This window comes from Lissotriton helveticus, chromosome 9 (genome assembly GCF_964261635.1).
Source record: "Lissotriton helveticus chromosome 9, aLisHel1.1, whole genome shotgun sequence".
Classification (NCBI taxonomy): domain Eukaryota; kingdom Metazoa; phylum Chordata; class Amphibia; order Caudata; family Salamandridae; genus Lissotriton; species Lissotriton helveticus.
Window position 1 is genome coordinate 762,973,161 of NC_136070.1, and position 15,294 is coordinate 762,988,454.

Consider the following 15,294-nt stretch of genomic DNA (forward strand, 5'->3'; position numbering starts at 1 on the left):
AATTGGCATTTTTACAGAGTTTTGCTTACTCAGAAGCTTCAATTTTGACCAATTTCAGGCACAGAAATGACTTTAAACACATTTATTTTAGTTGAAAAAGTAATAATTCACATCCAACATTAATTTACAGCCTAAAGATTCAATGTTAAAATTTCATCGAAATTGACCATTTTGGGAACGTTCAACAGCTCCGCGGTAATCGTTTTTCGGCAGAAAATTGATTTTTTGGACTGTACCTAAAATGATTCAAAATATCAATTGGATCGTGCCTCATGTTGAATAACCACTTTTTAAACTCTCACAGTGACCAAAATTGCCATTTTTACAGAGTTTTGCTTACTCAGAAGCTTCAATTTTGACCAATTTCAGGCACAGAAATGACTTTAAACACATTTATTTTAGTTGAAAAAGTAATAATTCACATCCAACATTAATTTACAGCCAAAAGATTCAATGTTAAAATTTCATCGAAATTGACCATTTTGGGAACGTTCGACAGCTCCGCGGTCATCGCTTTTCGGGAGAAAATTGATTTTTTGGACTGTACCTGAAATGATTCAAAATGTCAATTGGATCGTGCCTCATGTTGAATAACCACTTTTTAAACCCTCACAGGGACCAATTTTGGAATTTTTACAGAGTTTTGCTTACTCAGTAGCTTTAATTATGACCAATTTCACTCACAGAAATTACTTTAAACACATTTATTTTCGTTGATAAAGTAATAATTCACATCCAACATTAATTTACAGCCAAAAGATTCAATGTTAAAATTTCATCGAAATTGACCATTTTGGGAACGTTCGACAGCTCCGCGGTCATCGTTTTTCGGAAGAAAATTGAATTTTTGGACTGTACCTACAATGAATCAAAATGTCAATTGGATCGTGAATCATGTTCAATAACCACTTTTTAAACCCTCACAGGGACCAAAATTGCCATTTTTACAGAGTTTTGCTTACTCAGAAGCTTCAATTTTGACCAATTTCAGGCACAGAAATGACTTTAAACACATTTATTTTAGTTGAAAAAGTAATAATTCACATCCAACATTAATTTACAGCCAAAAGATTCAATGTTAAAATTTCATCGAAATTGACCATTTTGGGAACGTTCAACAGCTCCGCGGTCATCGTTTTTCGGCAGAAAATTGAATTTTTGGACTGTACCTACAATGATACAAAATGTCAATTGGATCGTGCCTCACGTTGAATAACCACTTTTTAAACCATCACAGGGACCAAAATTGCCATTTTTACAGAGTTTTGCTTACTCAGAAGCTTCAATTTTGACCAATGTCAGGCACAGGAATGACTTTAAACACATTTATTTTAGTTGAAAAAGTAATAATTCACATCCATCATTAATTTACAGCCAAAAGATTCAATGTTAAAATTTCATCGAAATTGACCATTTTGGGAACGTTCGACAGCTCCGCGGTAATCGTTTTTCGGCAGAAAATTGATTTTTTGGACTGTACCTAAAATGATTCAAAATGTCAATTGGATCGTGCCTCATGTTGAATAACCACTTTTTAAACCCTCACAGGGACCAATTTTAGAATTTTTACAGAGTTTTGCTTACTCAGAAGCTTCAATTTTGACCAATGTCAGGCACAGAAATGACTTTAAACACATTTATTTTAGTTGAAAAAGTAATAATTCACATCCAACATTAATTTACAGCCAAAAGATTCAATGTTAAAATTTCATCGAAATTGACCATTTTGGGAACGTTCGACAGCTCCGTGGTAATCGTTTTTCGGCAGAAAATTGATTTTTTGGACTGTACCTAAAATGATTCAAAATGTCAATTGGATCATGCCTCATGTTGAATAACCACTTTTTAAACCCTCACAGTGACCAAAATTGCCATTTTTACCGAGTTTTGCTTACTCAAAAGCTTTAATTTTGACCAATTTCACGCACAGAAATTACTTTAAACACATTTATTTTAGTTGAAAAAGTAATAATTCACATCCAACATGAATTTACAGCCAAAAGATTCAATGTTAAAATTTCATCAAAATTGACCATTTTGGGAACGTTCGACAGCTCCGCGGTAATCGTTTTTCGGCAGAAAATTGATTTTTTGGACTGTACCTAAAATGATTCAAAATGTCAATTGGATCGTGCCTCGTGTTGAATGACACTTTTTAAACTCTCACAGTGACCAAAATTGCCATTTTTACAGAGTTTTGCTTACTCAGAAGCTTTAATTTTGACCAATTTCACGCCCAGAAATTACTTTAAACACATTTTTTTTAGTTGATAAAGTAATAATTCACATCCAACAGCAATTTACAGCCATAAGATTAAATGTTAAAATTTCATCGAAATTGACCATTTTGGGAACGTTCGACAGCTCCGCGGTCATCGTTTTTCGGAAGAAAATTGAATTTTTGGACTGTACCTACAATGATTCACAATGTTAATTGGATCGTGCCTCATGTTGAATAACCACTTTTTAAACCCTCACAGGGACCAAAATTGCCATTTTTACAGAGTTTTGCTTACTCAGAAGCTTCAATTTTGACCAATTTCAGGCACAGACATGACTTTAAACACATTTATTTTAGTTGAAAAAGTAATAATTCACATCCAACATTAATTTACAGCCAAAAGATTCAATGTTAAAATTTCATCGAAATTGACCATTTTGGGAACGTTCGACAGCTCCGCGGTCATCGCTTTTCGGGAGAAAATTGATTTTTTGGACTGTACCTGAAATGATTCAAAATGTCAATTGGATCGTGCCTCATGTTGAATAACCACTTTCTAAACTCTCACAGTGACCAAAATTGCCATTTTTACAGAGTTTTGCTTACTCAGAAGCTTCAATTTTGGCCAATTTCAGGCACAGAAATGACTTTAAACACATTTATTTTAGTTGAAAAAGTAATAATTCACATCCAACATTCATTTACAGCCAAAAGATTTAATGTTAAAATTTCATCGAAATTGACCATTTTGGGAACGTTCGACAGCTCCGCGGTCATCGTTTTTCGGGAGAAAATTGATATTTTGGAATGTACCTAAAATGATTCAAAATGTCAATTGAGTCATGCCTCATGTTGAATAACCACTTTTTAAACCCTCACAGGGACCAATTTTGGAATTTTTACAGAGTTTTGCTTACTCAGTAGCTTTAATTATGACCAATTTCACGCACAGAAATTACTTTAAACACATTTATTTTAGTTGATAAAGTAATAATTCACATCCAACAGCAATTTACAGCCAAAATATTAAATGTTAAAATTTCATCGAAATTGACCATTTTGGGAACGTTCAACAGCTCCGCGGTCATCGTTTTTCGGCAGAAAATTGAATTTTTGGACTGTACCTAAAATGATTCAAAATGTCAATTGGATCGTGCCTCACGTTGAATAACCACTTTTTAAACCCTCACAGGGACCAAAATTGCCATTTTTACAGAGTTTTGCTTACTCAGAAGCTTCAATTTTGACCAATGTCAGGCACAGAAATAACTTTAAACACATTTATTTTAGTTGAAAAAGTAATAATTCACATCCAACATTAATTTACAGCCAAAAGATTCAATGTTAAAATTTCATCGAAATTGACCATTTTGAGAACGTTCGACAGCTCCGCGGTAATCGTTTTTCGGCAGAAAATTGATTTTTTGGACTGTACCTAAAATGATTCAAAATGTCAATTGGATCGTGCCTCATGTTGAATAACCACTTTTTAAACCCTCACAGTGACCAAAATTGCCATTTTTACAGAGTTTTGCTTACTCAAAAGCTTTAATTTAGACCAATTTCACGCACAGAAACTACTTTAAACACATTTATTTTAGTTGAAAAAGTAATAATTCACATCCAACATGAATTTACAGCCAAAAGATTCAATGTTAAAATTTCATCAAAATTGACCATTTTGGGAACGTTCGACAGCTCCGCGGTAATCGTTTTTCGGCAGAAAATTGATTTTTTGGACTGTACCTAAAATGATTAAAAATGTCAATTGGATCGTGCCTCATGTTATTCAACATGAGGCACGATCCAATTGACATTTTTAAACCCTCACAGGGGCCAAAATTGCCATTTTTACTGAGTTTTGCTTACTCCGAAGCTTCAATTTTGACCAATTTCAGGCACAGAAATGACTTTAAACACATTTTTTTTAGTTGATAAAGTAATAATTCACATCCAACAGCAATTCACAGCCAAAAGATTAAATGTTAAAATTTCATAAAAATTGACCATTTTGGGAACGTTCGACAGCTCCGCGGTCATCGTTTTTCGGAAGAAAATTGAATTTTTGGACTGTACCTACAATGAATCACAATGTCAATTGGATCGTGCCTCATGTTGAATAACCACTTTTTAAACCCTCAAAGGGACCAAAATTGCCATTTTTACAGAGTTTTGCTTACTCAGAAGCTTCAATTTTGACCAATTTCAGGCACCGAAATGACTTTAAACACATTTATTTTAGTTGAAAAAGTAATAATTCACATCCAACATTAATTTACAGCCAAAAGATTCAATGTTAAAATTTCATCGAAATTGACCATTTTGGGAACGTTCGACAGCTCCGCGGTCATCGCTTTTCGGGAGAAAATTGATTTTTTGGACTGTACCTGAAATGATTCAAAATGTCAATTGGATCGTGCCTCATGTTGAATAACCACTTTTTAAACTCTCACAGTGACCAAAATTGCCATTTTTACAGAGTTTTGCTTACTCAGAAGCTTCAATTTTGGCCAATTTCAGGCACAGAAATGACTTTAAACACATTTATTTTAGTTGAAAAAGTAATAATTCACATCCAACATTCATTTACAGCCAAAAGATTTAATGTTAAAATTTCATTGAAATTGACCATTTTGGGAACGTTCGACAGCTCCGCGGTAATCGTTTTTCGGCAGAAAATTGATTTTTTGGACTGTACCTAAAATGATTCAAAATGTCAATTGGATCGTGCCTCATGTTGAATATCCACTTTTTAAACCCTCACAGGGAACAAAATTGCCATTTTCACAGAGTTTTGCTTACTCAGAAGCTTTAATTTTGACCCATCCCAGGCACAGAAATGACTTTAAACACATTTATTTTAGTTGAAAAATTGATAATTCACATCCAACCGCAATTTACAGCCAAAAGATTAAATGTTAAAATGTCATCGAAATTGACCATTTTGGGAACGTTCGACAGCTCCGCGGTCATCGTTTTTCGGCAGAAAATTGATTTTTTGGGCTGTACCTACAATGATTCAAAATGTCAATTGGATCGTGAATCATGTTCAATAACCACTTTTTAAACCCTCACAGGGACCAAAATTGCCATTTTTACAGAGTTTTGCTTACTCAGAAGCTTCAATTTTGACCAATTTCAGGCACAGAAATGACTTTAAACACATTTATTTTAGTTGAAAAAGTAATAATTCACATCCAACATTAATTTACAGCCAAAAGATTCAATGTTAAAATTTCATCGAAATTGACCATTTTGGGAACGTTCAACAGCTCCGCGGTAATCGTTTTTCAGCAGAAAATTGATTTTTTGGACTGTACCTAAAATGATTCAAAATGTCAATTGGATCGTGCCTCATGTTGAATAACCACTTTTTAAACTCTCACAGTGACCAAAATTGCCATTTTTACAGAGTTTTGCTTACTCAGAAGCTTCAATTTTGACCAATTTCAGGCACAGAAATGACTTTAAACACATTTATTGTAGTTGAAAAAGTAATAATTCACATCCAACATTAATTTACAGACAGAAGATTAAATGTTAAAATTTCATCGAAATTGACCATTTTGGGAACGTTCAACAGCTCCGCGGTAATCGTTTTTCGGCAGAAAATTGATCTTTTGGACTGTACCTAAAATGATTCAAAATGTCGATTGGATCGTGCCTCATGTTGAATAACCACTTTTTAAACTCTCACGTGACCAAAATTGCCATTTTTACAGAGTTTTGCTTACTCAGAAGGTTCAATTTTGACCAATTTCAGGCACAGAAATGACTTTAAACACATTTATTGTAGTTGAAAAAGTAATAATTCACATCCAACATTAATTTACAGACAGAAGATTAAATGTTAAAATGTCATCGAAATTGACCATTTTGGGAACGTTCAACAGCTCCGCGGTCATCGCTTTTCGGGAGAAAATTGATTTTTTGGACTGTACCTGAAATGATTCAAAATGTCAATTGGATCGTGCCTCATGTTGAATAACCACTTTTTAAACTCTCACAGTGACCAAAATTGCCATTTTTACAGAGTTTTGCTTACTCAGAAGCTTCAATTTTGGCCAATTTCAGGCACAGAAATGACTTTAAACACATTTATTTTAGTTGAAAAAGTAATAATTCACATCCAACATTCATTTACAGCCAAAAGATTCAATGTTAAAATTTCATCGAAATTGACCATTTTGGGAACGTTCGACAGCTCCGCGGTCATCGTTTTTCGGGAGAAAATTGATATTTTGGAATGTACCTAAAATGATTCAAAATGTCAATTGAATCGTGCCTCATGTTGAATAACCACTTTTTAAACCCTCACAGTGACCAAAATTGGAATTTTTACAGAGTTTTGCTTACTCAGTAGCTTTAATTATGACCAATTTCACGCACAGAAATTACTTTAAACACATTTATTTTAGTTGATAAAGTAATAATTCACATCCAACAGCAATTTACAGCAAAAAGATTAAATGTTAAAATTTCATCGAAATTGACCATTTTGGGAACGTTCAACAGCTCCGCGGTCATCGTTTTTCGGCAGAAAATTGAATTTTTGGACTGTACCTACAATGATTCAAAATATCAATTGGATCGTGCCTCATGTCGAATAACCACTTTTTAAACTCTCACAGTGACCAAAATTGCCATTTTTACAGAGTTTTGCTTACTCAGAAGCTTCAATTTTGACCAATTTCAGGCACAGAAATGACTTTAAACACATTTATTGTAGTTGAAAAAGTAATAATTCACATCCAACATTAATTTACAGCCAAAAGATTCAATGTTAAAATTTCATCGAAATTGACCATTTTGGGAACGTTCGACAGCTCTGCGGTCATCGTTTTTCGGCAGAAAATTAATTTTTTGGACTGTACCTAAAATGATTCAAAATGTCAATTGGATCGTGCCTCATGTTGAATATCCACTTTTTAAACCCTTACAGGGAACAAAATTGCCATTTTTACAGAGTTTTGCTTACTCAGAAGCTTTAATTTTGACCCATCCCAGGCACAGAAATGACTTTAAACACATTTATTTTAGTTGAAAAATTGATAAATCACATCCAACCGCAATTTACAGCCAAAAGATTAAATGTTAAAATTTCATTGAAATTGACCATTTTGGGAACATTCGACAGCTCCGCGGTCATCGTTTTTCGGCAGAAAATTGATTTTTTGGGCTGTACCTACAATGATTCAAAATGTCAATTGGATCGTGAATCATGTTCAATAACCACTTTTTAAACCCTCACAGGGACCAAAATTGCCATTTTTACAGAGTTTTGCTTACTCAGAAGCTTCAATTTTGACCAATTTCAGGCACAGAAAAGACTTTAAACAAATTTATTTTAGTTGAAAAAGTAATAATTCACATCCAACATTAATTTACAGCCAAAAGATTCAATGTTAAAATTTCATGGAAATTGACCATTTTGGGAACGTTCAACAGCTCCACGGTAATCGTTTTTCGGCAGAAAATTGATTTTTTGGACTGTACCTAAAATGATTCAAAATGTCAATTGGATCGTGCCTCATGTTGAATAACCACTTTTTAAACTCTCACAGTGACCAAAATTGCCATTTTTACAGAGTTTTGCTAACTCAGAAGCTTCAATTTTGACCAATTTCAGGCACAGAAATGACTTTAAACACATTTATTGTAGTTGAAAAAGTAATATTTCACATCCAACATTAATTTACAGCCAGAAGATTAAATGTTAAAATTTCATCGAAATTGACCTTTTTGGGAACGTTCAACAGCTCCGCGGTAATCGTTTTTCGGCAGAAAATTGATCTTTTGGACTGTACCTAAAATGATTCAAAATGTCGATTGGATCGATCCTCATGTTGAATAACCACTTTTTAAACTCTCACGTGACCAAAATTGCCATTTTTACAGAGTTTTGCTTACTCAGAAGGTTCAATTTTGACCAATTTCAGGCACAGAAATGACTTTAAACACATTTATTTTAGTTGATAAAGTAATAATTCACATCCAACAGCAATTTACAGCCAGAAGATTAAATGTTAAAATTTCATAGAAATTGACCATTTTGGGAACGTTCGACAGCTCCGCGGTCATCGTTTTTCGGAAGAAAATTTAATTTTTGGACTGTACCTACAATGATTCACAATGTCAATTGGATCGTGCCTCATGTTGAATAACCACTTTTTAAACCCTCACAGGGACCAAAATTGCCATTTTTACAGAGTTTTGCTTACTCAGAAGCTTCAATTTTGACCAATTTCAGGCACAGAAATGACTTTAAACACATTTATTTTAGTTGAAAAAGTAATAATTCACATCCAACATTAATTTACAGGAAAAAAGATTCAATGTTAAAATTTCATCGAAATTTACCATTTTGGGAACGTTCGACAGCTCCGCGGTCATCGCTTTTAGGGAGAAAATTGATTTTTTGGACTGTAACTGAAATGATTCAAAATGTCAATTGGATCGTGCCTCATGTTGAATAACCACTTTTTAAACTCTCACAGTGACCAAAATTGCCATTTTTACAGTTTTGCTTACTCAGCAGCTTCAATTTTGGCCAATTTCAGGCACAGAAATGACTTTAAACACATTTATTTTAGTTGAAAAAAGTAATAATTCACATCCAACATTCATTTACAGCCAAAAGATTCAATGTTAAAATTTCATCGAAATTGACCATTTTGGGAATGTTCGACAGCTCCGCGGTCATCGTTTTTCGGGAGAAAATTGATTTTTTGGAATGTACCTAAAATGATTCAAAATGTCAATTGAATCGTGCCTCATGTTCAATAACCACTTTTTAAACCCTCACAGGGACCAAAATTGCCATTTTTACAGAGTTTTGCTTACTCAGAAGCTTCAATTTTGACCAATTTCAGGCACAGAAAAGACTTTAAACACATTTATTTTAGTTGAAAAAGTAATAATTCACATCCAACATTAATTTACAGCCAAAAGATTCAATGTTAAAATTTCATCGAAATTGACCATTTTGGGAACGTTCAACAGCTCCACGGTAATCGTTTTTCGGCAGAAAATTTATTTTTTGGACTGTACCTAAAATGATTCAAAATGTCAATTGGATCGTGCCTCATGTTGAATAACCACTTTTTAAACTCTCACAGTGACCAAAATTGCCATTTTTACAGAGTTTTGCTTACTCAGAAGCTTCAATTTTGACCAATTTCAGGCACAGAAATTACTTTAAACACATTTATTGTAGTTGAAAAAGTAATATTTCACATCCAACATTAATTTACAGCCAGAAGATTAAATGTTAAAATTTCATCGAAATTGACCTTTTTGGGAACGTTCAACAGCTCCGCGGTAATCGTTTTTCGGCAGAAAATTGATCTTTTGGACTGTACCTAAAATGATTCAAAATGTCGATTGGATCGTGCCTCATGTTGAATAACCACTTTTTAAACTCTCACGTGACCAAAATTGCCATTTTTACAGAGTTTTGCTTACTCAGAAGGTTCAATTTTGACCAATTTCAGGCACAGAAATGACTTTAAACACATTTATTGTAGTTGAAAAAGTAATAATTCACATCCAACATTAATTTACAGACAGAAGATTAAATGTTAAAATGTCATCGAAATTGACCATTTTGGGAACGTTCAACAGCTCCGCGGTCATCGCTTTTCGGGAGAAAATTGATTTTTTGGACTGTACCTGAAATGATTCAAAATGTCAATTGGATCGTGCCTCATGTTGAATAACCACTTTTTAAACTCTCACAGTGACCAAAATTGCCATTTTTACAGAGTTTTGCTTACTCAGAAGCTTTAATTATGACCAATTTCACGCACAGAAATTACTTTAAACACATTTATTTTAGTTGATAAAGTAATAATTCACATCCAACAGCAATTTACAGCAAAAAGATTAAATGTTAAAATTTCATCGAAATTGACCATTTTGGGAACGTTCAACAGCTCCGCGGTCATCGTTTTTCGGCAGAAAATTGAATTTTTGGACTGTACCTACAATGATTCAAAATGTCAATTGGATCGTGCCTCATGTCGAATAACCACTTTTTAAACTCTCACAGTGACCAAAATTGCCATTTTTACAGAGTTTTGCTTACTCAGAAGCTTCAATTTTGACCAATTTCAGGCACAGAAATGACTTTAAACACATTTATTGTAGTTGAAAAAGTAATAATTCACATCCAACATTAATTTACAGCCAAAAGATTTAATGTTAAAATTTCATCGAAATTGACCATTTTGGGAACGTTCGACAGCTCTGCGGTCATCGTTTTTCGGCAGAAAATTAATTTTTTGGACTGTACCTAAAATGATTCAAAATGTCAATTGGATCGTGCCTCATGTTGAATATCCACTTTTTAAACCCTTACAGGGAACAAAATTGCCATTTTTACAGAGTTTTGCTTACTCAGAAGCTTTAATTTTGACCCATCCCAGGCACAGAAATGACTTTAAACACATTTATTTTAGTTGAAAAATTGATAAATCACATCCAACCGCAATTTACAGCCAAAAGATTAAATGTTAAAATTTCATTGAAATTGACCATTTTGGGAACATTCGACAGCTCCGCGGTCATCGTTTTTCGGCAGAAAATTGATTTTTTGGGCTGTACCTACAATGATTCAAAATGTCAATTGGATCGTGAATCATGTTCAATAACCACTTTTTAAACCCTCACAGGGACCAAAATTGCCATTTTTACAGAGTTTTGCTTACTCAGAAGCTTCAATTTTGACCAATTTCAGGCACAGAAAAGACTTTAAACAAATTTATTTTAGTTGAAAAAGTAATAATTCACATCCAACATTAATTTACAGCCAAAAGATTCAATGTTAAAATTTCATCGAAATTGACCTTTTTGGGAACGTTCAACAGCTCCGCGGTAATCGTTTTTCGGCAGAAAATTGATCTTTTGGACTGTACCTAAAATGATTCAAAATGTCGATTGGATCGATCCTCATGTTGAATAACCACTTTTTAAACTCTCACGTGACCAAAATTGCCATTTTTACAGAGTTTTGCTTACTCAGAAGGTTCAATTTTGACCAATTTCAGGCACAGAAATGACTTTAAACACATTTATTTTAGTTGATAAAGTAATAATTCACATCCAACAGCAATTTACAGCCAGAAGATTAAATGTTAAAATTTCATAGAAATTGACCATTTTGGGAACGTTCGACAGCTCCGCGGTCATCGTTTTTCGGAAGAAAATTGAATTTTTGGACTGTACCTACAATGATTCACAATGTCAATTGGATCGTGCCTCATGTTGAATAACCACTTTTTAAACCCTCACAGGGACCAAAATTGCCATTTTTACAGAGTTTTGCTTACTCAGAAGCTTCAATTTTGACCAATTTCAGGCACAGAAATGACTTTAAACACATTTATTTTAGTTGAAAAAGTAATAATTCACATCCAACATTAATTTACAGGAAAAAAGATTCAATGTTAAAATTTCATCGAAATTTACCATTTTGGGAACGTTCGACAGCTCCGCGGACATCGCTTTTCGGGAGAAAATTGATTTTTTGGACTGTAACTGAAATGATTCAAAATGTCAATTGGATCGTGCCTCATGTTGAATAACCACTTTTTAAACTCTCACAGTGACCAAAATTGCCATTTTTACAGTTTTGCTTACTCAGCAGCTTCAATTTTGGCCAATTTCAGGCACAGAAATGACTTTAAACACATTTATTTTAGTTGAAAAAAGTAATAATTCACATCCAACATTCATTTACAGCCAAAAGATTCAATGTTAAAATTTCATCGAAATTGACCATTTTGGGAATGTTCGACAGCTCCGCGGTCATCGTTTTTCGGGAGAAAATTGATTTTTTGGAATGTACCTAAAATGATTCAAAATGTCAATTGAATCGTGCCTCATGTTCAATAACCACTTTTTAAACCCTCACAGGGACCAAAATTGCCATTTTTACAGAGTTTTGCTTACTCAGAAGCTTCAATTTTGACCAATTTCAGGCACAGAAAAGACTTTAAACACATTTATTTTAGTTGAAAAAGTAATAATTCACATCCAACATTAATTTACAGCCAAAAGATTCAATGTTAAAATTTCATCGAAATTGACCATTTTGGGAACGTTCAACAGCTCCACGGTAATCGTTTTTCGGCAGAAAATTTATTTTTTGGACTGTACCTAAAATGATTCAAAATGTCAATTGGATCGTGCCTCATGTTGAATAACCACTTTTTAAACTCTCACAGTGACCAAAATTGCCATTTTTACAGAGTTTTGCTTACTCAGAAGCTTCAATTTTGACCAATTTCAGGCACAGAAATTACTTTAAACACATTTATTGTAGTTGAAAAAGTAATATTTCACATCCAACATTAATTTACAGCCAGAAGATTAAATGTTAAAATTTCATCGAAATTGACCTTTTTGGGAACGTTCAACAGCTCCGCGGTAATCGTTTTTCGGCAGAAAATTGATCTTTTGGACTGTACCTAAAATGATTCAAAATGTCGATTGGATCGTGCCTCATGTTGAATAACCACTTTTTAAACTCTCACGTGACCAAAATTGCCATTTTTACAGAGTTTTGCTTACTCAGAAGGTTCAATTTTGACCAATTTCAGGCACAGAAATGACTTTAAACACATTTATTGTAGTTGAAAAAGTAATAATTCACATCCAACATTAATTTACAGACAGAAGATTAAATGTTAAAATGTCATCGAAATTGACCATTTTGGGAACGTTCAACAGCTCCGCGGTCATCGCTTTTCGGGAGAAAATTGATTTTTTGGACTGTACCTGAAATGATTCAAAATGTCAATTGGATCGTGCCTCATGTTGAATAACCACTTTTTAAACTCTCACAGTGACCAAAATTGCCATTTTTACAGAGTTTTGCTTACTCAGAAGCTTCAATTTTGGCCAATTTCAGGCACAGAAATGACTTTAAACACATTTATTTTAGTTGAAAAAGTAATAATTCACATCCAACATTCATTTACAGCCAAAAGATTCAATGTTAAAATTTCATCGAAATTGACCATTTTGGGAACGTTCGACAGCTCCGCGGTCATCGTTTTTCGGGAGAAAATTGATATTTTGGAATGTACCTAAAATGATTCAAAATGTCAATTGAATCGTGCCTCATGTTGAATAACCACTTTTTAAACCCTCACAGTGACCAAAATTGGAATTTTTACAGAGTTTTGCTTACTCAGTAGCTTTAATTATGACCAATTTCACGCACAGAAATTACTTTAAACACATTTATTTTAGTTGATAAAGTAATAATTCACATCCAACAGCAATTTACAGCAAAAAGATTAAATGTTAAAATTTCATCGAAATTGACCATTTTGGGAACGTTCAACAGCTCCGCGGTCATCGTTTTTCGGCAGAAAATTGAATTTTTGGACTGTACCTACAATGATTCAAAATGTCAATTGGATCGTGCCTCATGTCGAATAACCACTTTTTAAACTCTCACAGTGACCAAAATTGCCATTTTTACAGAGTTTTGCTTACTCAGAAGCTTCAATTTTGACCAATTTCAGGCACAGAAATGACTTTAAACACATTTATTGTAGTTGAAAAAGTAATAATTCACATCCAACATTAATTTACAGCCAAAAGATTCAATGTTAAAATTTCATCGAAATTGACCATTTTGGGAACGTTCGACAGCTCTGCGGTCATCGTTTTTCGGCAGAAAATAAATTTTTTGGACTGTACCTAAAATGATTCAAAATGTCAATTGGATCGTGCCTCATGTTGAATATCCACTTTTTAAACCCTTACAGGGAACAAAATTGCCATTTTTACAGAGTTTTGCTTACTCAGAAGCTTTAATTTTGACCCATCCCAGGCACAGAAATGACTTTAAACACATTTATTTTAGTTGAAAAATTGATAAATCACATCCAACCGCAATTTACAGCCAAAAGATTAAATGTTAAAATTTCATTGAAATTGACCATTTTGGGAACATTCGACAGCTCCGCGGTCATCGTTTTTCGGCAGAAAATTGATTTTTTGGGCTGTACCTACAATGATTCAAAATGTCAATTGGATCGTGAATCATGTTCAATAACCACTTTTTAAACCCTCACAGGGACCAAAATTGCCATTTTTACAGAGTTTTGCTTACTCAGAAGCTTCAATTTTGACCAATTTCAGGCACAGAAAAGACTTTAAACAAATTTATTTTAGTTGAAAAAGTAATAATTCACATCCAACATTAATTTACAGCCAAAAGATTCAATGTTAAAATTTCATCGAAATTGACCATTTTGGGAACGTTCAACAGCTCCACGGTAATCGTTTTTCGGCAGAAAATTGATTTTTTGGACTGTACCTAAAATGATTCAAAATGTCAATTGGATCGTGCCTCATGTTGAATAACCACTTTTTAAACTCTCACAGTGACCAAAATTGCCATTTTTACAGAGTTTTGCTAACTCAGAAGCTTCAATTTTGACCAATTTCAGGCACAGAAATGACTTTAAACACATTTATTGTAGTTGAAAAAGTAATATTTCACATCCAACATTAATTTACAGCCAGAAGATTAAATGTTAAAATTTCATCGAAATTGACCTTTTTGGGAACGTTCAACAGCTCCGCGGTAATCGTTTTTCGGCAGAAAATTGATCTTTTGGACTGTACCTAAAATGATTCAAAATGTCGATTGGATCGATCCTCATGTTGAATAACCACTTTTTAAACTCTCACGTGACCAAAATTGCCATTTTTACAGAGTTTTGCTTACTCAGAAGGTTCAATTTTGACCAATTTCAGGCACAGAAATGACTTTAAACACATTTATTTTAGTTGATAAAGTAATAATTCACATCCAACAGCAATTTACAGCCAGAAGATTAAATGTTAAAATTTCATAGAAATTGACCATTTTGGGAACGTTCGACAGCTCCGCGGTCATCGTTTTTCGGAAGAAAATTGAATTTTTGGACTGTACCTACAATGATTCACAATGTCAATTGGATCGTGCCTCATGTTGAATAACCACTTTTTAAACCCTCACAGGGACCAAAATTGCCATTTTTACAGAGTTTTGCTTACTCAGAAGCTTCAAT